Source organism: Neovison vison, chromosome 12 (genome assembly GCF_020171115.1).
Source record: "Neovison vison isolate M4711 chromosome 12, ASM_NN_V1, whole genome shotgun sequence".
Classification (NCBI taxonomy): Eukaryota; Metazoa; Chordata; class Mammalia; order Carnivora; family Mustelidae; genus Neogale; species Neogale vison.
The window spans coordinates 20761577-20784190 of record NC_058102.1 but is presented as its reverse complement, the minus strand read 5'-3'; the positions used below and the strand labels follow the sequence as shown (position 1 = coordinate 20784190).

Here is a 22614-nt window from a genome sequence, read left to right as displayed (position 1 = left end):
CTATAAGATGATGCAAGTTTTTTTTTTTATCCTTGAAAGGTTTTTCTGAGGTCGGTATCCCTATCAGCAAAGGGTCGCTCCTGGCGTGCTCCGCACAGTAGGACATGAGGTCTGCTGATGCCTTTGAAACCTTCATTCTCTCAACGGAGGCTTCCATTCTCAACTGTTGCACTGTCCTCCTGGCCTGGGCGATGTTGTTGGTGCTTGCTGGTTTGCGGGACATCTTCAACTATTGTTTCTACCTGAAACCAGTAAGACTTCCTGGGGCCCACCATTTTCAGGTTGTAACTGGCAGAGTTCTGTATAACGAATTAATTGGATTTGGTTGGTCCTTTCTGAATGGATTCAGGGTCAGGTAGTCCGAAGAGTCTCTTCTGTTTACACAGAGTTCGAACTATTCATACAAACAGACATTCAAGGAACATTCACTGAGCTCACCACAGCTGAGCCTCGGAGAAGAATGTTCACCTCAGGATGCTTATTTACAAAGACTCTCTCCTGAGTTTCTGTTGCATTTTCATTTACTAAGGAAATAATACAAGACCAGTACTCTAACATGATAGAAACTTGCTTTGAAAATGGTGTGATGAGCATGTACAACAGATATTTTAAAATAGAAGTGTTACATTTGGTACTTCTAATAGTGATTGCTTCTTTTCTACTTTGAATTTTTGCTTGGCTGTTCCTAAAAATGACTTACACACTCTTCTACTAGGCTCTAAACTTCCTGGGGGGCACGGATTGGGTCATATTAATCTATGTAGCCCTCCTAGTGGTGTGTGTACAGATCGTGCTCAATAAATATTCTCTAGATGAAAGCCCAGCCACATTACAAGAGAATAAAGAACTCTAAGCCACCCTGAGGTTTAGTTGTTACTTTAACTTCCCATCAAGCTTACAATACTTCTGAGAATGCATTCATATGGAGAATAAAGATGTCTTGCCGTGGGCCACAAAAGAAATGACAGCAGGAATTTTTTTCTAGATACCTAAAAAGTTTGCACATCAGCTTTAAAGTATATACTAGTGGCTGCAAACAAATGAGGACTTCTTTAATGCAACTAATCTTAAAAGATTTTACTTGTCAGAAATACCTTAATTTTATTAGGATTACTGGTCAATAGTAAATAAAATGTTTTTATACTTCTTGATAAATATCACCAACTGTTTTTGAAATAAGTTTTCTTAGTTTCTAATACCATCAGAGGGATAAGAACATATCTTTCACAGTAATCTTTCCCTTCCTCAACTCTGGGTAGTCATCTTTTTTCCCTTAGAGTTTTACTCACTTAACAAATTAAAATGCAATGTTTGTTGTTCTTTTCATTTGCATTTCTTTAGAGGCTGAGCAATTTTTCCTATTTTTTAAAAAAAGATTTTTAAGGGGCGCCTGGGTGGCTCAGGGGGTTAAAGCCTCTGCCTTTGTCTCGAGTCATGATCTCAGGGTTCTGGGATTGAGCCCCATATCGGACTCTCTGCTCAGCAGGGAGCCTGCTTTCTCCTCTCTCTCTCTTTGCCTGCCTCTCTGCCTACTTGTGATCGCTGTCAAATACATAAATAAAATCTTTTTTTTTAAAGATTTTATTTATGTATTTGACAGAGAGAGATCACAAGTAGGCAGAGAGGCAGGCAGAGAGAGAGAGAGAGAGAGAGAGAGAGGAGGAAGCAGGCTCCCTGCTGAGCAGAGAGCCCGATGCGGGACTCGATCCCAGGACCCTGAGATCATGACCGGAGCCGAAGGCAGCGGCTTAACCCACTGAGCCACCCAGGCGCCCCCATAAATAAAATCTTTTTAAAAAAATCGTTTTTTTAAAAGATTTTATTTATGTATTTGACAGCCAGAGATCACAAGTAGGCAGAGAGAGAGAGAGGAGGAAATGAGAAGCTTAGGGAATAAAATCATGACCATTACCGCTATTTCTGGTTCTGTACCTTCGCTTGCTAACCCACGAGGAGATGGAAAAATACCAGCAGACTTTCTATAGACACTCTGTAACCACACATCCCCAGCCCAGAATTGAACCTGACAGAATGGCCGCTCCCGGACCCCCCACCCGGCTCTGGGCTGAGAGATAACAGCCATCTGGTGCCAGAGGAACCCCCACCCAGAATTGGACGTGACAGAATGGCCGCTCCCAGACCCCTCTCCCCCCCAGCTCTGGGTGCAAGAGATAATAACCATCTGGCACCCCGCGGCTTAACAGGGAGACCCCGGCCAATCCTGAGGTGACACATACCCTAGTGGCGCCAACCAAGCAGTTTGAAGAATGACAGCCCTTTGACCTAACCAATAATCTGTTCCCAGCCTTTTCCCGCTCTGTAGCGCACCAGTCATATTATAGAGTTGCTTTATGATTTTCCCGCGGTACGTGGCGATTTGTTACAAGATACTATGATGTATGCTAAGTCCCTGCCTCCCCAAAAATAGTGTATAAAAGGTGTTGTGATCCCAAGCACGGGACCTCTTAGCGTCACCGATAACAGGTGCGCGGAGGTCCGGGTTTGAACTCGTAATAAACGACCCTTGCTGTTTGGCTTTGACTCTGGACTCTGGTGGTCATCTTTGGGGGGTCTCAGAATTTGGGCATTTCAGAAGCAGGGTCCCTGCTGAGCAGAGAGCCCAATGCAGGGCTTGATCCCAGGACCCTGGGATCATGACCTGAACTGAAAGCAGAGGCTTTCACCCACTGAGCCACCCAGGTGCCCCCCACCAAAAAAATATTTTTAAATTTATTTTGAGAGAGAGAATGAGAGAGCACGCATGCTTATGAGCTGGGGATGAGGCAGAGGGAGAGGGAGAGAAGCCTAAGCAGAGCTCCCCTTGGCAGGAAGCTTGATGTGGGGCTTGATCTCACCACCCTGAGATCATGACCTGAGTTGAAATCAAGAATCAGATGCTTAACTGACTGAGCCACCCAAGTGTCCCAGGAATTTCTCCTATTAATGTCCTCTGCTCGTTTTTATCCCTAGCAGTCTTAGTGGCCTTCTTGCTAATTTGCTTAAATTTTATTACATAAAGTTGAAAAATATTAACCCCTGCCTTTGTGCTTGTTGTATATGTAGTTTTTCCAGTCTATTTGTCTTTCGTCTTACATTTTTTATGTGAGGAAGTTTTAAATTGTGTGCAGTGAAATCTCTCACTCTTGTGATTCCGTTCAGTCACTCCCAAGTTTGGACTGCCCCTCAGAAGTTTGATAAATATTTGTTTTATTTTCTTCTGCTTTTTGAAAAATGGCCTGAGTTTTATATATAAAGACTAAATCTGTTTGAAATGTATTGGGATGCGTGTGTGAGATAAAGGTCTAAATAATTTTTCTGCCAAATTGCTAACTATTTCAATACCATTAATTGAATTATTGTTCTCGTCTGTATTATTTGGTGATGTCTTTGTGAAAGATCACATATTAAATTCTTATATGTAATAGGGTTTACATCATCTTTTATTCTAGTCCAATGATCTGTCTGATTTTGAAAGAGTACCATACTATTTAAATACTGCTTTAGAATCTTCTACTATGTAGGACTCTTCTCTCTACCCCACCAGTGTTACTACTGCTTTTTTGGAACTTATTTTACATTTTCACCTTTGTCTATTGCTTCACATGAATTTGAAAATATTTTTGTCTTCTCTCCCTAAAAATAGTCCTGTTGGATTTTTGTCACTGATCTATAAACTAATTTGTGAAGAATTGACATCTTATGCTATTTACTTTTTCAATACGGTATACCTTTCCATTAATCAAGTATTTCAACTCTCCTTAGATTTTTGGAATTTCTTTGTAGAGGTCATATACATTTCTCATAAGAATTAATCCCAAATACTTTTTCTTTTCTCTCTCTCTTTTTTTTTTTTTTGCTACTGTAACTGGAATTTATTTCTCATTATATTTCCTAATAGCTTCTCAGTGATATATAGAAATGCTATGGATTTCACAAAACACATTTAGCTCTTACCCTGCCTTTTAAATCTATGGTTTCTATCTTTTGTAGAACAATCTTAGGGGAAGCATTTATGAGAAGAACATTTCTGTGTCGTTTGCAAAATCCAGAGTCACCATGTGACTCAGTGCCCCTAAGAGGAAAGATGAACCTAGATTTCTTTTGGGGCAAAGAGATATATTTATGTCCTTTGCATCTCTGGTCCTCAAAACACTGCTTTCCTTCTCACCCAATGGCCTCCCCTGGAATTCCAGCTGTGACCAACAGCTGTTACACAGGAATGCTCTTTTGTCTCCTGGGTTTCTCTTTGGGGTCACTAGGCATGGTTTGCCCAGTCGGAATGCTCTTGTGACTTGTAGAGTGTGGCCTCTCATCCACGTCCTCATGAGGCCACTCTTCTTGTTTTGATGTCTCCAGCTGCCGTCACTGAGTGATCCTTTGTCTCCATTTATCCTGCTCACCTGGGAGTTCTTCCACCCAGACTATTCCTTGGTGAGACTCCAGGAGCAATGGTCCATCTTGTTTCCTTTTGTTGCCCAAGAAACCCAAAGTTAAACTTGTGACTGTTTAACTTACCTTTTGCAAATCTCTCCTCTTGATAGTTTTTTCAATCTCATAATTTTTTATTGTCTGCTTTATATAGGATTCGGTATCATAAACCACATCAAATCTTTTTAAGAAAATAGGCAAGATATAAATCATTAACAACTAGAACTATTAAATAAATTGCACCATGTACACTATTTGTACTAACAACATTAAAAAAAAAAGATGAAGTAGTGGGGATATGGCACATAAAAGTGTCACTACGTGGCTAATTTTCCATTTGAAAAACAAGGCAGAATACCTTCTGTGTATGTGTGTGTGACTGTGTGTACCATATATATGCATGTGTACAGGTTGGTATTCAAGCATACATGTGTGCACAGGTGATGAAAATATTTTAAATGAAAATGAAAAATATTTTAAGCCAATATGGTCATTGACACCCGGAACTGGATTATTCTGTTGAATTCCCTTAAAAAGTTTTTTAAAAGAGGGGTGCCTGGGTGGCTCAGTGGGTTAAAGCCTCTGCCTTCAGCTCAGGTCATGATACCGGAGTTCTGGAATCGAGCCCTGAGCCCCGCACAGGCTCTCTGCTCAGTGGGGAGCCTGCTTCCTCCTCTCTCTCTCTGCCTGCCTCTCTGCGTACTTGTGATCTCTGTCAAATAAATAAATAAAATATTTAAAAAAAAAAGTTTTTAGAAGATTCCAGCAACTCTATTTTAACAACATAATTTTTGTTCTAGAATGAAAATCACTAACCAGTGCATCAAACTCTTTCAAATACTTCCCCATTGAACTGACGGACGTTAGGTTCCTGAACCCCAGGACTCTGTGCAGACAGCTGCTGAGACCGCTGTCCCAAGAGGCAGCCCCTGGATGCCAGTGCTCCCCATGTGGACTCGACCCAGACTACCTTCACCTCAACCTGCAATTCTGCTTGGGAAGTAGGAAAAAGAAGAGTGGGTCCCCTTGACCCAGATCCCGGGCTAAACTCCCAGATCGGGTCAAGGAAATGAGGTCTACTACCTGGAGCTTCCTGGAATCACTACGGAGAGGATCCGGAACACCACCATCCTTATTCAAGCTGAAGCAGACAATGACCGCCAGGTGGCGCCAACCGTGGCGTTCCGGACTTGGAACAGGTTTGGATCTTGCTGCTCTGTTAAAACTGTTAAATCTCGCCTTATTTAATTAGCCTGGCAATAATGACCCATTATTTACATGACTCGAGGGTTTTTATTTTCTTTACTTCTCATTCTGTATTATGGATGGGAGAATTGAATTTTAGGTTATTATGAGACTGTACCTTAATTTTTTCCCCTTTCCATCAATATTTTATTTGGCAGCATTTGAAACCTAGAGAAAAATTACAAGAACAGTACAATATGTAATGAATACCCATATACCTTCCACCTAGATTCACTAATTCTTAAAATTTGGCCTCATTTTCTCTCTCGCCAGATCTATGTGTACATTTTTTTCCTGAATTATTCGAAAATTAGTTTCATCGTCTTGACTTTTCATCAACTAAATATTTTAGCAAATTGTCTCTTAAGAACAAGGTCATTTTTCTGCACAACGGGCACACTCAGAAAATGTAACGTTGGTACAATATTATTACTAATATATAGATCTTAGTATTGTATTTCCTAACTTGCCCTGGTAATGCCACTTAGAATTTTTTTTTAAAAATCCAGGATCTAATCAAAGATCACACTCTATATTTAGTTGTCATAACTCCTGTCCTTAATCTGATCAGGCATGGATCCTCAGCCTTCTTTTTTTGGGGGGGGGTGTCTTTTATGAAATTGACATTTTTAGAAAGTCCAAGCCATTTGTGCTTTTTTTTTTTTTTTCCTTTTTTGGCAGTTGTCTGATTCTTTCTTTTATTTTTTTCTTGAATAATTTTGGGTTAAACATTTTTGGCAAAACACTGCAAGGTGATGATTCATTGTCTTAAAAAATAGTTTTTAAAAGAGTCCAGCAACTTTAACAACAAACTTTGTTCCAGAAGGAAAACCATAATTATTGGAGCTTGCTTTTTAAACACACAAAAACCTTATTGGTACTTCCAAGTTTGTCACTGCATCCCACTTCCATAAGTAGATAACATTATGAGAGCATGTCAAATAAGAGGAGATTAACACATTGAAAATCGGTAGACCCAAGTTCATTAGGAATTACCTATAAATTAAGTTCCAACTAGTTCTATTAAATTCTGTTTCTGATGGATACCTGCCTTGTTTGACCAAGATTCCTTTCAAAGAGCTACCACTTCCCTCTCTGCACGGCCCTGGATGTCTGTCAGTCATGGGATTCAACCTCCCTACTGTGGTGATTGGTTCAATGATAAGTGGGATTCAACCTGAGCAGAGCCAGTGTCTTCCCTGAGAAATTATGGATTCTGGAAAAGAAAGTCTCTTCTTCTCCCGGGATCATGAAACGAAATATAACACTGGCTAGACCCATTTGTGGTCATCTTTCTGATCTCAAGGGGCAGAGTCTACAGAAAAAGAGAATAAAATTCACACACACAAAATGAAAAAGTGGCAAGCTGCTGGGATAAACAGATCAACGGAGAGGTAGATTTAGTCCGTGTAACTTTTTTTTTTAGTCCATGCATCTAGCCATATCTGACAGTAGTTAGATCATCTAAAAGTTCCTCCCTCTTACCCACAAGATATTTGAGTTGGGTTTCTATCTGTCACAACTGAGTTTTGACTAATGCACTCAAAGACTTGGTCAGAACATCAGGGGTATTTTCGTTGTGATTGTGAAAGCCACATCAAGTCACTGAGGAGCCCCAGGTTTCTGGGCTATACAGAGGGATGATAAAACCCACATCAGGACTGGGGGGGAATAAGGAAGGAACTAAGTAAGTCCTTCATAGTGTCTGCCTCATATTAGGGACTCGGTGAGCTCTAGACATGTGTACAAAAGTGTAGGGCATCTGCCAGCCTTCTGCCATTTGCTCTGTGCCCTTGAATTTTTTCTCTGTCTGCCCAGACTAAGTCAAACTTTGCTGAGAACACTGCTTGGTCAGGTATTATTAATTGCTCACTGTCATCATCTTGGTCATATTCTCTCCATTTGTCCTATAAATGCAGCAACACGAACAAAGCATTGAATATGTCTTGAGGGTATTCAGCATTTGTTAGGTTATTATTGTTCCAAATGAGGGAGAAGCCATGGGTGAGGCTAAGTGGAACTTAACTGCATTGACATTTTTGGCAGCAGGCACTTCCGCCATAAGCTAAACCTGAGGCTGGGGTGAGGGGTGGTGGAATGGAAGGGGAGGGGCAGTGAGAAAAAATGTTGGGGTTGGTTTTGGTTTTTGTTTTTTTGTTTTGTTACCATTTGTGTTTGTTTTGATCTCATTTGTTCTCTTCTGCAACAGTTTCCAGAAGGAAGATTCTTCTGTCAGCCACAATAGCTGTTTGTTGCTGTCAAAGGGATCAGTGTCTAGTAGGCTTTTAGAAAATAAAGGTCCCAGAGAAGAAATCATGAAGTTTCTGTAAGCACCTTCCTGACTCAGGCATATCATAGGGATTCAAGAATTGCAAAGACCCTCACAATTGCTACATTTTTCTTGGCTCTTGCTCTAAGTACCTTAGCAACTGCGAAGAAGGGTCCACCCCAGACAGGAACAAACAGATGTCCTGGTTGACGTTAGACCTAGATGATCAGAGGAGGTGACACAGAATTGCTGGCTGGGGCAGACTGTCCCATGTCATGAATTTCCACCCATCCTATGGTGTGTCTGGAGTAGGGAGCAAGGGTACAGCAGGGTCCACTCATGCCTGAATAATCAACCTCATGTGGAGAGAATCTGCTGGGTGTGATTTGTCGAAGTCAACCAATTCAGTTTGCTAGCAACTTCCTGTATGTTTTGGGGTTGAGTGATGGTAAACTCAGGGTTGGAAGCAGATGATTTGACTATATCAGTTTCAAGGGTCCTGATTGAAGAGTAATCCTTTTTTTTTTTTTTTTATTTGATTGCATGGAAGAAGGACCATGGCATGAGCCTGGCAGAACCTCTTTGCTGGAGGGGCTGTTAGATCCTCCTGGGAAGGGGTTGGTGCTAAGGACAGTGCAGCACACAAATTCTGCCCAAGAACAATATCTCGATGGTCTGAGGCAGGAGTGGTTTGAGTATAGTGCAGTTTACCTTCCAGGTGCTCCCATGAGAGTCCTAGAGGAGAAGCTACAAGTAAAAACCCAAGAGCTGCTCTTACACATCTCTGTGAGTGTCTGGAACACTAGTCAGCAAAGCTTCGGGCCATGCTTGAGGAAGGACCCAAATACTCAGAAGGAGCATTTCCTCTTTCTGGCAGAGTAGCTATAGACATCACAGTGAGACTTCAAGGATCAATGCAGGGAGCATGAAGGATGGTGGCAACATTGGTGGTCACCTAGAGGGACCTGAGTGCAGCTTTTATGGGTCCCAATACTTCTATGAGCCAAGGCAATTCATGGTGTGATGGAGACAGCACTCCACATGGGTGCCAGAGAGAATAGTGCACTGGCCTTGGTGGCTGAGACCTGGACAAAGAAAGACCTCTGTGAGAGGGGGCGAGATGATGGGGGACGGGAGGAAGCACAGAATTGATGGGCTCAGGAGTGCTCTTGCCCAACACTCCCCAGTAATAATGGGGACAGGAGAGTGGGACAGATGTAGAGAAATATGGTTTGTTACAGTAAATGTAACCCCACTGTTACCCTTTTTCTCCCAGGAAGTGGCCTGGGATGAGGGGATAGGGGTACGTGGGTTCCATCTGTAATTTCAGGTTGACTTTTTCCGATGATAAACAACTCGTGCCACAGAAGAGGAGAAATGAGGCAGGTTGTTGTACTTAATTGGCTGGGAAGCAGAATTTGGAGGAAGCCTGATCTGCTCTTGGGAAGATCAACTTGTGGCTTTCCCTTCATTCCCCCTGAGGACCCAGAGTCTAAAGGTAGATTTAGAAAGCAGAGAGAGTCAATTATCATATGGTTTCACTCATTTGTGGAGCATAACCAATAGCATGGAGGACAAGGGGCGTTAGAGAGGAGTAGGGAATTTGGGTAAATTGGAAGGGGAGATGAACCATGAGAGACTATGGACTCTGAAAAACAGTCTGAGGGGTTTGAAGTGGCGGGGGGGTGGGAGGTTGGGGTACCAGATGGTGGGTATTATAGAGGGTACAGCTTGCATGGAGCACTGGGTGTGGTGAAAAAATAATGAATACTGTTTTTCTGAAAATAAATAAATTGGGAGAAAAAAAAAAAAGAAATGTTCTGGGATTTGTAAGCAAATCTTCTTAGGAGAAGATTTGAGCCCAAGAACTAATAAGAGGAACGATCACATCTAAATCAACGTCATATTTTGGGGCAGCATTTAGTGACCAGTCTCAGTAAAGAAACTATTCCATAACTGACGATAAAGTGAAGGAAAGAGGAGGGAACAATACTCAGATGGCTCCACTACAGGCTCTTTAGAAATACCATTTGCAAAAACAGTGACTGTTTTGGATTGCCTGTATATCATCTATTATTCTCTAGTGAGACTACTTTGTGCACAGAATTGTATATCCAGACCATGATTGCTGAAGCCATCAAACCTAGTTTTCTGATTTTTTTTTTCCCCTGATTTAGTGCTTGGGAAATTCAGTGTGGCAGAATACAAGGACATTTACATTTTAATCATAACCTGGTTTGCTCTACTTTTACCAGCTTGTGTGCCCTTGGGATCACGTGACACTGCTCAGATTCAGTTCTGTAGGACAGGGAAATGCAGGTAATAACATTTGCTGAGTTCCTGTTAGCGTGTCAGAAACACACAGTTCTAAGTTTCAGCAGGAGTTATTAATACAGTATAACATTTATTGCGGTCTGATTCTAACAAAGGGTGTAAAGCAAAAATAGCTCTAATAAGCACACGTTGCAGACTGAGCCGGTCATGGAAATGAGAATGACAGGGGCTGACATCCAGAGAACCAGGTTAGGCCTGAGCTGCTTGCTCTTGCTTTTCTATTGATTGCAGCTCTGGGGGATGCTGAAGACAAAGCCCAGCAACTCCAATTTGAATCACAGCAGTCATGGTTTTAAATCATTTAAACCTTGGTTTACCTACTGAGGTAAGATGGTTCAATGTTTTAGAAAAAGGCCACTCCAGTACTTGGATTTGTCATTAATCTATAGAGGATTGTGATTATGCCACATCATGCATCCAGAAAACACCAAACCTGATGGGGAAATGGACTTGAGCTCTAGTTGTGCTGTTTCATTCCAGTTTCTACCCTTGATCACACTTAAGGTCATCCTCCATGACTGCACTTTGTGGCTGAGGCCCCACAAAATCTGGGTCCACTCTTGAGTGGGATATTCAGAGCAACATGAAGAGGAGGTAAAATTTGCAAATGAGGCTTAAAGGTTGAGGAGGGGGCAGCTCCACGAAACGGGTAGAGCAGAGCAACATTCCAGACAAAGGGAAGAGTCCGTGTGAGCAAATGGACGGATGGAGAGAGAGAGAGGGAGGGAGGGATACATGCCTTTTGATAGAAATAAAGTTATCTTCAACATATGGCTGGAGCTTATGCTGCATAATAGCTACTACGGAGACTCTTCTCTCACTGGAAGTATCATGGCTAAAGTCACATTTATTGTATGATTGGCAAGACCCCTATCTGAATTGTGCCCGTGCTGGTTACGTGTTACCTGTGTGGTCTAGAGTTTGATATTTCCTGCAAGCTCCTGGGCCTCAATTGTCTCAATTAAAAGAATGAAGACATTAATATCCACTTCAAAGATATGTTCTAAGAATTAAATGAAATTTTGTAAGGCTGTTAGTGCAGTTTTTGGCCTGTATTAAGTATTGGATAAATGTTAGTTTTAATCATCATCATCATCATCATCATCATCATCAACAGGTAATTTCCATCCAAGAAAAAGCAGTGACTGATTACAATAGCCACCTGAACAACATTTAACAAACACCAGACTGAGCTAAATCATCTCAAAATCAGAGATTTCCAGGGGCACCTGGGGGGCTCAGGTCATGCCTTTGGCTCAGGTCATGATCTCAGGGTCCTGGGAATCGAGCCCCTCATCGGGCTCTCTGCTCAGCCGGGAGCCTGCTTCCCTCTCTCTCTCTGCCCGCCTCTCTGCCTACTTGTGATCTCTGTCTGTCAAATAAATAAATAAAATCTTTAAAACAACAACAAACACCACCCCCCCCCCGAGATTTCCAGAAGAAATGCACAGGGATGTTATTTGAACATCTTCACTTGCCCAAACATATGACCTAGCCTGAGAGATCAGAGCCTGGTTTGGGATGCTGGTTACTGAATGGGGCACAGTGAATCAGACACCATGCACGGTGTAATCAAAGCTGGGTTCTGTCCGGGCAGTACAAACAGAATGGATCATCTGGAAGAAGGTTCTAGGGATTGTGGTCCTTTGTAAGAGCTGTGACTCTGGACTGTAATTTTTGCCCTCCACAGAGAGTAGCAGCATGTTCAAAACAGATGAGCTGGAATACTGATTCCTGAGATTACTGGCTCTGTAACCTTTTGTACTATTTCTTGTGTTTCTTCATCTTTAAAATGGTGATGCTCTACTTAACTTCCAAGGTTGTTCTGCTCATTAGATAAATGACCGAATGCAGTGGATACAGAGGTTCTATGATTAGCGCTGGTGGGATTGTGACCCAAAGGTTTCCAATGTTCTTAGACAACTTGCTTTTCTCAGAGAGCAGAAATGCCACCTGCCCATAATAAATATTTCAGGGAATTTGAATTATTTATTTATTATATACTTGGGTTTACAAGGAAGGAAATTGGTTTCTTTAAAACAATAACATTGATTGCCTTAAATGGCAGAAACAGCACTCTCCCATCCTTATTTACAGACCCTGGACTGAGTTCAAGCATGCAGTGGCACATTATGGATGTACCTTCTGACCTGAGACAAATATGAGGGTCAAAAGATCAATTAAGTAATCTTAACTCGTTAGTGGAGGGGAAAATATTTTGGCTAACACATCGATCTTGGTTCTGAAATGAAAGACAGCGGAGCTAAAGAAGTTCATGAATTCACAGGCAGTGGCATCACTTTCTGGCTCATATCCCAGCCTTGGGGATATATGACTGATGGAAGGCAAAGGGAACCCAAGGTTGGGAAAAGAAGGTAAATGGATATTTACTTAGGACCTATTTCGGCCAGGCACCCCTCCTGGCTGTTTCATGCAGGCAGCTCACCTAATGTCTTTTAATCTCTGGGTAATTAATTTCCTTATTTCTCATTTTTAGGTAATACAACTGGCCAGTGGCCGATGTTGCAAAAACCAGGACCTGACTCAAACACCAGTCAGTGTTCTTTGTCACACCCAGACTGACTATTCATTTAATCAGTCAACAAGCATCCATTGGGCTGCTTCTATGTCCTGGGCATTCAGGAAGCAAAGACACACCAGGTAAGGTCTCTGCCCCCAAAGAGCTTATAGTCTAAGAGAGACAGACAATTAAATCTGTAATTACCGTGCAAGGTAGAAAGGATAGGGTCAGAGGGGGATTTATTCTGAATCTTAATCTTAAAGGCTGCTCATTTTTTATTTATTTATTTATTTATTTATTTATTCATTTGACAGGCAGAGATCACAAGCAGGCAGAGAGGCAGGCAGAGAGAGAGAGGGAAGCAGGCTCCCCGCTGAGCAGAGCCCAGTGTGGGGCTCGATCCCAGGACGCTGGGATCATGACCTGAGCTGAAGGCAGTGGCTTAACCCACTGAGCCACCCAGGCACCCCAAGGCTGCTCATTTTTATGTGTCCCTTCTAAATAAGTAATCCACTTTTATGCCTACATCTGTATTTGTAATTTTTTAAATTGTTTCCCTTAAAGAGGTTCCCTCAAATTGTAAAAGCTTCAGAACCCACTAAGCCTGGGTTCAGCCCTTGGCAGGATAGAGTGAGCACCACAGACATGGAGATAAAACATGTATCAGCCAGGAAGGGTCCTAAGAGCTGGCACATGAAATGAGACTTGAGTGAGACTTGAGGCATTTTTAGCTACAAGAAGTGGGGGTCAGGTGTGGGGTGGGCAAAGAGAACAACTAAGAGTGTGTTAACTTTTTCAGGAAGCCATGAGCTGGGTGGTCGTCGAGAAAGGTGAGTTGACTGTGGGGTGGCCAGCAGGGGATGGGGTATTGGTGAGGAAGGGCCAGGTGAGATACTGGGCCAGTGTAGAAAAGAACTTCTATTCTGAATTCTCCAGAATTTTAACTCTTATCCTTCAAGCTGGAAGGAACTATTGAAGGATTTTTAGGACTCCTTTTTTAGGTTTATATTTTGCAAGCATCCCCCTGGCAGTAGCATGTAGGATGACCTGGCATTAAGGTGACCAACAGTTACTCAGGACTCTACTGGTTTTAGAACTGACAGTTCTGCATCCTGGAAAACTCCTCAGTCCCAGGGAAACCAGGACCATTGGTCACCCTACCTGGAGGAAGGTGGACCCAAAGCAAGAGAAGGTGCTTTTAGTGATCTCCGTTGAACTCCCGTGTCATCATGCGTGTAGCTAGCGACTTGGATGTCTAGTTGGCATCTCAAAATCAGTGTGCTTAAAACATTATGGCCTTTGACTTTGCTGTTTTGTCTGCCAGAAATGCTGTTCACAGATACCTCATGGTTCACCCCTTCACTTCCTTCAGGCCCTTACTCAATCTTACTCTCCCAGTGAGGCCTTCCCTGAACTCCTACACTTGCTGTTTCCTATCCTTACTTTGAATGTCACTCTTTGAGAGAGCATGGAAACTCTACACCCTCTTGCCCATATCTGGCTGTTTCTGGTTACATCCTCTGATAAACCAGCGATCCAGTAAGATATTTCCCTGAGTTCTGTGAGCAAATTAACTGAACCTGAGGAGGCGGTTGTGGAAACCTCCGATTCACAGCCACTTGATCAGATGCACAGGGGACAACCTGGACTTGGCTGTTGGCATCTGAAGTAGAGGAGGGGATGGTCCTGTGGGACGGGGCCCTTAACCTGTGGATTCTGACACTATCTCCTGGTAGACAGTGCCAGAATTGAACTGAATTGTAGGACACCCAGTTGGGTGGGTTAAATAAATGTTGAATGAGGTATCTGCACAAGAAATGATGAAAATCTGAAGTAGGGAGGGAGAAGATGTAACACCTACTAAGGAGATATGAACTATATGACTTATTGGAAAGAAAAAAAAACGAGACTCCAGACCCATTACAAATAAAATAATAAAAAATAGATTAATTTAAAATTAATAAAAGAGCTTTCATTTTATTTTTTTAAAATAGTGCTAGCACCTTTATGAGCCAATTTTTTTTCCCTCTTAGAAAAGGCAGGAACTTGGGTCTGCTTGTCACATTGAAAGAACTAATTACCCTCCTCACTGGTAAAGACAATGAGTAAGCTAGAAGCATTATTTCAGAAAAAAATTTCAAGAAAAAGGATCCTTTCTCTTCTCCCCTCTTTCTTGCCAGTGTATTTATAAACCTCCAGGCAAGGAAGGGTTTTGCTGTTCAAACCTTCTTGTTGACTCTCAAGAAGCAAATCTCTCTCTCTTTTATAAAGATTTTATTTATTTTTTTGAGAGGGGAAGCAGGAGGAGGAACAGAGGGAGAGAGACAAGCAGACTCTACACTGAGTGCAGAGCCCAATGTGGGGCTTGATCCTAAGACCTGAGATTATGACCAGAGCTGAAGTCCAGTGTCAGCCCCTTAACTGACTGAGCCACCCAGGCACCCCAAGAAGCAAGTCTCTTGAAGGTCTTTGCAGAAAGCCCTGTTTGCTCTCGAACGTGCTGAAAAATACTGCTTCTTTCACAAGGTCTGTTTTGTGTCTTCAATTGATAGATGTTACTTTTTTCCTATTTGCCATTCCTTACTCCTTCCCCTTGGGGTTCCCATGTCCTTCCCCCTTCCCTCTCACAATGCTCATATCTACTGAACTTGCTGTGTACTCCATGTGTGACGCAGGGCACATGCATTGTCTCTAATTTCTCAGCTGCTCTGTGAGGTGCTATTATGATTCCCATTGTACACTTGGGGAAAGCTAATGCTTACAGAGTCACGCAGTGTAGCAGGTGCTATCAGTACCCTCTCCCATGTTCCTCAGGTCTTCACCATCTTGGCAGATATTGGCTGACTTCCCACGGCAAGGGTCTGCATCTGTTTCCCTGGCCACCACAGTAGCCCAGAAGTGCTAGAGAATTATGCTCATTTCCCCATCCTAACACCTGCTTCGCCACCACCACTAGTCTTTAACCAATGATTGTTGAGAACGGCTGTAGAAATACCCCAGCTCTGGGCCCCTGGGTGGCCCAGATGGGGAAGCATCTGCCTTTGGCTCAGGTCATAGCCCTGGGGTTCTGGCATTGAGTCCCACATCAGGCTCTCTGCTTGGCAGGGAGCCTGCTTATCCCTGTGCCTCTGCCTTTCTCTCTCTGTGTCTCTCATTAAAACAACCACCACCACCCCCCCCCAGGTCCCTGGCTCTTTAAGTAGGATGAACTGAACAGCATTTCTTCATGCTGCCTCCCAGGGACTTCCAGTAAGATTATGCTCCAGTGGCCTAGAGGTAACTGTTTTGGTAATATACTTTTTTTTTTAAGTTTCAGTTAGTTAATATACAATGTAATATTAGTTTCAGGTGTACAATATAGTGATTCAACAATTCCATACATCACCCAGTACTCATTACTAGTGCACTCCTTAATGCCCTTTATCTATTTAACACCCCCACAACCTCCCCTCTTGGTAACCATCAATTTGTTCTCCATAATTAAGAGTCTTTTTTGGTTTGCCTCTCTCTCTATTTTCCTTTGCTTGCTTGTTTTGTTTCTTAAATTCCACATATGAGTGAAATCATAGAGTACTTGTCTTTCTCTGACTGACTTATTTTATTAGCATAATACTTTCCAGCTCTATCCACATCATTCCAAATGAAAAAATGGCAAGATTTTGTTCTTTTTTTATGGTGTAATAATATTCCATGATATATGTAATTCCATAAAATCCATATAGAGCTCACATCTTTACTCACTCATCAATCAAAGGATACTTGGGCTGTTTCCACAATCTGGCTATTGTAAATAATGGTGCTATAAACATCAAGGTGCATTGAATTAGAATTTTTGTATTCTTTGGGAAAATACTTAGTAGGGCAATTGCTGGATTGTAGGATAGTTCTATTTTTAACTTTTTGAGGAAACTTCATACTCTTTTCCACAGTGGCTACACCAGTTTGTATTCCCATAATATAAGAGAATTCCCTTTCCTCCACATCTTTGCCAACACCTGTTACTTCTTGTATTGTTGATTTCAGAAATTCTTACAGGTGTGAGGTGATATCTCATTGTAGTTTTGATTTGTATTTCCCCTGATATTAAGTGATATTGAGCATCTTTTCGTGTGTCTGTTGGCCACCTGTATATCTTCTTTGCAAAAATGTCTATTCATTTCTTTAGCCCATTTTAAATCAGATTATTCACTTATTTTTAGTTGTTGAGTTGTGTAAGTTCTTTATATATTTTGATCCTATCCCTTTATCAGATATGTCATTTGCAAGTATCTTCTCCCATTCTAAAAGGTTACCTTTTAGTTTCGTTGACTGTTTCCTTTGCTGTACAGAAATGTTTTTATCTTTTGTTTTTATGTAGTGTCAATGATTTATTTTTGCTTTGTTTCTCTTGGTTCAGGAGACCTATCTAGAAAAAAGCTTCTATGGCTGATGTCAGAGAAATTATTGCCTATGCTTTCTTCAAGGACTTTTATGGTTTCAGGTCTCATATTGAGGTCTTTAATCCATTTTGAGTTTGTTTTTGCATATGGTGAATTAGAATGGTACAGTTTCATTCATTTGGATATTCCTGTACCAGTTTTCCTGGTACCATTTGTTGAAGAGATATTTTTCCCACTACATATTCTCTCTTGCTTTGTCAAAGATTAATTGGGCATACAATCGTGTGTTCATTTCTGGGTTTTCTGTTCTGTTCTATTGAGATATATATATATATATAGATATAGATATCTATCTATCTATCTATCTATATATTTGTGCCAGCACCATACTGTTTGATCACTATAGCTTAGTAATATAACTTCAAGTCCGGAGTTGTGATGTCTCCAGCTTTGCTTTTTTTCTTTTTCTTTTTTTTTTCTCCAAGATTGCTTTAGCTATTTGGTTTTTTTTTTTTTTTTTGTGGTTTCATACAAATTTTAGGATTGTTTGTTCTAGTTCTGTGAAGACCGCTATTGGTATTTTGATAAGGTTTGCATTAAATATATAGATTTCTTTGGGTAGTGTAAATATTTTAACAAAACTCATTTTTCTAATCCATGAGCATGGAATGTCTTTTCATTTCTTTGTGCCATCTTTGATTTCTTTCATCAGTGTTTTATAGTTTTCAGAGTACAGCTCTTTCATCTCTTCTGGTAGGTTTATTCTTAGGCATCTTATTATTTGGTGCAATTGTAAATGGAATTGATTCCTTAATTTCTGTTACTTCATTATTGGTGTATAGAAGTGCAGCAGATTTCTGCACATTGATTCTTTATCCTACAATTTTACTGAATTTGTTTATTAGTTCTAGAAGTTTTTTGGTGGAATCTTCTGGGTTTTCTACATATAGTATCATGTCATCTGCAAATAGTGAAAGTTTTACTTCTTTCTTGCTGATTTGGATGATTTTATTTCTCTTTGTTGTTTGATTGCTGTGACAAGGACTCCCGGGATTATTTTGAATAAAAGTAGTGAGAGTGGACATCCCTGTCATGTTCCTAACCATACAGGAAAAGCTCTCAGGCTTTCCCCATTGAGGATGATGTTAGCTGTGGGCTTTTCATATATGACCTTTATTATGCCGAGGTATGTTCCCTCTAAACCCACTTGTTGAGGGTTTTTATTATGAGTAGATGTTGTGCTTTGTCAAATGCTTTTTTGGTGTATATTGAAATGCATAGGATCTTCTTATTCTGCTCCCTTCTTTCTTAGGAAAACTATTTTGGTACTTTCAATTGGATGCCTCCATATCCCTCTCTCACTTCCCCCACTGGTGTTTCCTGGGATCACTTCCTAAAATTTCACACAGTGGAATCCTCATCTTAGGGTCTGTTTCTAGGGGAACCAAAGATAAGTCCTTGCTTAAAGTTGAGTAGCTACCAGAGGGCAGAGCTGAGCTGCATACTCAAACTGTGTGATGCCAGAGCCTGAGTGCTTAATCACAGTGTTTTAAACCTTGCCTTCACTTTATTATTTTTTCTCTTTATTCTATCTCTTGTAGAGATAACTTTTTCCTAATGTGTCAAATCATAAGAAACAATGCTTTTTTTTTTTAACTATCCTGATAAACCATCTGGAATATGCTAGCATTTTGTTCAGATTGAAATTTTAGTTTATAGTGACAAATTTATTTTAGGTATGAAAGGACCAGTTTCTGAAAGTCCACAACCTAGCATTAATGGGAATACCATATGATATGAGTCATGACAGGAACATGAGATAGGGTAGACTCATGATAAGTTAGGGGTTCTTGTTAAGTTAAAACTGAACTTGCTGGAATGTCTTGGTCAGATTATGGAATTGAGAGAAAAACTTCACAGTCAAGTTTCATAAAGGACAGAAAAATAGGGGTAGCTTTGGGGAACCAGAAACTACTGAATAATCTTTTTGGTATTATGGTCAGGTTGATGAAGCTTCAGTCATTCTCCATCTTAGTGAAGAAGCTAATCCTGGAAAAGAGGTGTGATTGGCTGAGCTGATAGATATATTACTGATTTATATAGCACTTTGATTAACACAAGCAATGGGGGAAATGCCATTTTCCCTGCAAAGAAATCACCTTGCTGCTTTAGAAAAGGAGTGGGATTCTGGGCAGTCGAAATGGCAAATGCTCTTCAGGAAGAAAAGGGAAAATGACTGTTATGTAAAGAAAAGAGAAGAGGGAAAATGACAGCACACAGAAGAGACAAATAAGGCACTGTATAACAAAAAGTGAGTGTGGATATTCCCTGCTGTCTACAAAAACCATGCAGTGTGTCAGTTTTTTTCTGGTGTAATCTCCTGCTATTCTCCCTTTTGTTTGTTCTGCTCCAGACACACTGGTTTTCTGGTGTTCTAGCATATCAGATATACTCCTGCCTCAGTCCATTTGTGCTTGCTCTTCCTGTTCTGGAACAGTGTTCCCTCAACTATCAGCATGGCTGTTCCTTTATCTCCTTCAGACCTTTGTTCATATTTCACCTTCCAAGAGATACTTTCTCTGTTCACCATGTCCCCTGACCCCCTCCTCTGCCTTATTTATCTCCATTTAAACTGGATGTTATCTACTATCCTGACATGTTTATTTACTTTATATTTGTATTCTTTCATGAGAATAAAAACTCCATCATGAGGGAAGAGATTCTGTAACCTCAGTTTTCTAGAGCACTCCTGATACATCATTAGTGCTTGATAAATACTCATAAAATGAATGATGAATGGTCTCTCCCCTTTCCCTTCATTAAGTCTATCAACTGGGAATATCAGGTTTCAAAATGACTCAGAGAGATAAGGTCAAAATGAGGTACTAGGGCAGGCAAAGGGGGGACAGAGGCTGTCTAGTAGAGGCCCCTGTGGGCCGGAGAATTCTCTACTCCTCCAACCCCTGAACACGCAGGGAAGCCACAGGCAGATGCCATTATTCTCTCAGTGTTTTAATTAATTCCTGTTAAAGTTCAGTTTTATAACCTGTGGCAATAACAATATTAATTTATTTAATGATATTTAATAATAACAGTAACCCTAAGAGGAATGGTTGGATGATTATCTGTTATTTTATATATTCGTAGGGGCTCTGGGAAAGGAGGAAGGATAGGCTAGCCAATATATGAAATTAATTCGTGAGAAACTCATTAAAGTGTGAACTGACCTCAATCTTACTCAAATAAAAAGTAATGCTTACCAATCTTGGAGACCCATTTTCTATGAGGTTTTGCCATTTCTTTTATCTTAGAGTCTCCAAATATAAATAGCTGAGTTGTATTTCTTATTTTGCAAGTCACCAGACAACAGCATTAAAGCTTTTATTTTGTTTTGGTTTTTTGTGTGTGTGTGGAGGGGGTGAGTGGGAGAGGCTGATTTGGGTATAAGTCTGCAAAATAATGCTTCTAAGTTAAACACATCTCAATGTCTTGCTCCAAGTTTTCTGATAATTAAGTAACAACAGATTAGTTAAAGTCAGGAATGATGAAAAATAAGTATAGGTCATCAAAAATTGATTTAATGACCACTAAGACATTTATCGAGCATTTAAAATATACCAAGGCACTATGTTATGTGTGTATGGTTGACAGAAATCAGCTCATTTAGCTCAAAAGACTTTTCAATTTCAGATCTATAAACATTAAAAGGCTCTTGTGCCAGGCAGTGAATATACAAAAATAAACTACAATTTCTGTCTTCAATTTTTTTTGTGTTAGATTAATTTCTTTTATGTTAATGATATAGTGTAGAAAAATATCTATAGATTTGAAGACACATGTGCCCAAGTGATCTTCATGTGGGCACACAAAGACCTTCATTCTGAATTCATGCTTGTTTATCTTCCCTGCCTCATTGTCTGTTTTCTCCACAAATTATATCTAAATCCTACTCATTTATCTAAATAAGCCATATGAGTTCACATCCTTAGGAATTTATACATGTTCTTCTCTTTGCTTTGAATTCTCTGATCTGTCCACTGAATGCTGAATACCCTTCAAAACTTATTTCCCATGTCAACTCCTCCATGAGATTTTCCTTGAAATCCTGTCCCCATGCCTTGCCCACTAGAGCTGACTATAGTTGTGGATGTTTTGCCTTTCCCATATCTAGTCTATCTTCATTTGGCAATAGTACCCATTTTTCCTGATGAAGCCACTCCTCCTACTTTCTGTCCATAAGGTTTAGGTGAGACTGTCCCCACCTCCAGCTCTCCAGAGAGTGTAATTGAGTTTAAACTCCCAGTCCAGGGTCCCTGTGAGTGGCTCAGGGATGGGCACGTGACTTGCCCAGACCACTGAGAACCAGCACCAGCACTTTTGTTAGAACTGTTGAGAAAGAAGCTCCCGACTTCAGCTGAGGGTGCCCAACTACCAGACAAACCTGGTGGCGGTCTTGGGCCTATGCAAGGAGAGCCTGAAAATAAATCCAACACAGAAGAAAGCAAAGCTTAGGAGTAGACTGAGAGAGAGATTTCTAGAGATGAAGATCCACTTTTGAAATGCTTGAAAATTTTAACTGTAGATATTTCAGCATTTTCTTGTTGAATAAATGAAGGAATGAACCTATAAATTCTCCCTTTCTTGAAAGTTGAAACCCAACTAGACTGCGTTGGGTTTCAGTAATTTGCAACAGCAAGTATTCTGTTAAATATTCCCTTTCTCACTCTTATATGATAGATAGATAGATAGATAGATAGATAAACAATGTTATAGAAAACAACAAAACAACAACATTGTTTTCAGTATCCTGGATACCTGTTCTCCCACAAAACTGTGAGGTTCTTGGGGTGCCTGGGTTAAAGCCTCTGCCTTCAGCCTGGGTCATGATCCCAGGGTCCTGGGATCGAGCCCCAGGTCAGGCTCTCTGCTCTGTGGGGAGCCTGCTTCCCCCCTCTCTGCCTGACTCTCTGTCTACTTGTGATCTCTGTCTGTCAAATAAATAAATAAAAAATCTTAAAAAAAAAACAAACAACTGTGAGGTTCTTAAGGAAAGAGCATGTCTTGTGCCTCAGTTTATCTTTAATAGTAGCATAGTGTTTGTTGAATGAAAAAGGAAATGAATTCTTTCTTTTTTCTCTATACCAGCATAATTGAATGCTACAGAACTTAAAATGGACATGGGAAATCCCAGGCACCTTCTGAATCATACTTAATGCATTTATGTAGTGTCAATGATGACTTGTATAGGTATAACCCTCATAATCTCTGAGAGAAAGTATTACAATGATCACATCTATCATTTTCATAGACTTTTGATGAGATAAAAAAAAGTCCCTGCCTTTAGAAAGTTATAGTAGCATGTGATATGGGTCAAAATTAAGTATAATAACAACAACAACATTTATATGGTACTTACTATATACCAGGCTCTGTTTCAA

At 40.7% G+C, this 22614-nt stretch overlaps 1 pseudogene; it reads right to left on the bottom strand.

The window, feature by feature from the left end:
• On the bottom strand, positions 1-266 carry LOC122891788 (annotated as a pseudogene).
• Between the last annotated feature and the right edge of the window lie 22348 nt (positions 267-22614).